Below are 2,410 nucleotides of genomic sequence, written 5' to 3'. Positions count from 1 at the left end.
CTGGAGCCCCTTTAGGCCCTGCCAGGGGCTCTCAGCTCTCCCTGGAGCCTTCTCTTCTCCAGGGGAACCCCCCCAGCTCTCCCAGCCTGGCTCATGGGATGAAGGAGCTGTTTCATTGTAACTATTGATAAGATCCCACTGAAATCTGGGATCTGAACAAGTCACATTCCCAACCACACCCTGGCACAGAGGAGCTTGTGGCACCCCAAGATCTCTGGCCTTTGGTGGGTGACTGTTGGGGTTCAGAATTTAGGAATTGTGTGATTTAGGAAACCTGTCCCTCACAGGGACTCTTAATTCCCAGGATGATGTTGAACATCGTGGGCAGACCTGCAGTCACCATTTCCATCAGGAGAGAGAGAGAGAGGTGGAAAACTGGAGTGATTTGTGGTTTATTTTGAATCTTCAAATGATGGTGGTTTTCTCAGAAAACCTCTGACAGGTTTTCTGTACAGTCTGTGCTTTCCCTCTTAACTGAGACATAAGGCCCAGGAGATAAGAGCCTGAGTCCTGAACCCTCCCCTCTCACAGCCATTTGCAGAGATCAGGAACTAGTTTTCCACTTCACTCCTGACTCTGACTCCAGGCTTTCAAACAAGTGATAACTCTGAGATCTTCAAATGGCATGGGAAGTGTCAGTGCCCCATTGCTCAGCTTGTCTCTGCTGGATCTCCTTTGCCTCAGAGGTGCTTTACTGTCCTTTGAAAATCCTGGGCCTTCCAGCAGCAGGGAATATCACCAGGTGGCTTTTCAGAGCTGTTGCTTAGTTTGAGGAGCCACAGATGAAGGAGGTGATGGCCAAGGCAGCACAAGGCTGAGCATGAAGCTCTCAAGTCTCTCCCTCAGGAAAGGGCAGGTTTGGCACCAGCTCCAGAGGGCATTTGCCCACCTCAGAGATGTAGAATCACAGAATATCCTCAGCTGGAAGGAACCCACAGAGGTCATAATCAATAATTAATTAGGCTGTTATCAGATCCATAATTCTCATGTGCTGTTTCCTGCATGGGATCTTCCTTCAGGTGTCGATGGCCAAGGAGTGCAGCTCCCTCAGCTCTATTTTATTTAATATTTTAATTCTAGCCCCTGTCATTGCCAGGAGCAGGTCTGTTCTGTGCAGCCAGCCCTGCCCAGCTTTCTATGAAGATCTTCCCTCCTTGGCACAGACTCCTGGGAGCTTTATTTCCATGGATTTGTCCCCTCTGCCTCACCCTGGCCTTGCAGGTGGCAGGTTCCCATGTGATCAGGACCTTTTTCTTGGGAGGACTTTGTTCCACCCAGGAAAATCCGTGCTGGTTCCTCCTGTGCTGTGACCAGCAGAGGGATCCCGAGCCCTGCAGGAGAGGGAAAAGTGCTCTGCCACAGCACTGAAACCAATCCTGAAAAACCACAGACAAGGAAGCAGCACTGGAAGGTTTAGGTTGGTTCCTGTCCACAGTCCACTCTGCTCCCTGTGTGATGAACCTGTTCCCCATAGTCCTGTTGTGGGGTAACACAGCATCTCTCTTAACCTGGGTGCAGATATTTAGGCCATTTGTGAAAGCACAGGATTTTAAACCCTATTTATTTACTGATTTTAATTTATTGTTATTCACCCGTATTTGATAGTGAGTTGGAGCTTTTTATCCACAATTTTTATACTTGCCTTGTCCTTATCTATCTTAATTCTGTCCCCTGCTTTTCTTTTAAATCACTTCTTGGCATAGTAACAAGATAGGTGGGAAAAACCTGAGGATGGAGGTGAAGGTAATTGGAAAGAGCAAATTAGCCAAAAGTTGGAGTGATGGGATTGACACTGGGCTGACTCAGACAGTTTGGAAACAGAGCAAGGAACAGGACTTATTTCAGTCTGTCATGGAATCACAGTCGTAGATTCCATGTCATTGAATAGAGTCACAGAATCATAGAGGATCCTGAGGGAAGGGACACACCAGGATCATCAAAGTCCTTGGCTGCAGTTTGTTGCTGTTCCTAAATTGATGCAGCAGTGCCATACTGAGGATTGACCTCAGACACGTTCCCATCTAAATTATTTTGGGGGCAGCTCTCTCAGCTTTGTTGGGAATCCTAAAATAGGTTCATTTATGCTGGAAAAGATCTGCAAGATCATCGAGTTCAACCTTTGACTGATCCCCACCTGATCAACTGGGAAGAGATCAGAACGTTCCGAGTTGGAAGGGACCCACAAGGTCATTGAGCCCATGAATGGCCTGTACAGGGATTGAACCCGGGACCTTGGTGTTATTATCACCGTTCTCTAATCTGAGTTACCAACCCAGAGCTCAGAGTGCCACATCCAGTCACTCCCTGCACACTCCAGCACTGGTGGTGGGGCCCTGGCGGGTCCCGGGCTCTGGCAATGACGACACTCTTGCCCTCTCTGAGCAGCTGTGGCTGAGGAGAGCAGTTCTAG

The 2,410-nt window shown here is 48.5% G+C and overlaps 1 protein-coding gene across 1 annotated transcript in view; it reads left to right on the top strand.

The window, feature by feature from the left end:
• Nucleotides 1-2,410, top strand: part of PUM1 (pumilio RNA binding family member 1) — a 53,721-nt gene that overhangs the window by 35,837 nt on the left and 15,474 nt on the right. The gene's annotated exons all lie outside the window — the stretch shown is intronic.

Source organism: Manacus vitellinus, unplaced genomic scaffold, assembly GCF_001715985.3.
Source record: "Manacus vitellinus isolate BGI_N305 unplaced genomic scaffold, ASM171598v3 scaffold_75_pilon, whole genome shotgun sequence".
Taxonomy (NCBI): domain Eukaryota; kingdom Metazoa; phylum Chordata; class Aves; order Passeriformes; family Pipridae; genus Manacus; species Manacus vitellinus.
Note: the sequence above shows the minus strand (reverse complement) of the source record. Positions and strands in the feature narration are given on the sequence as shown.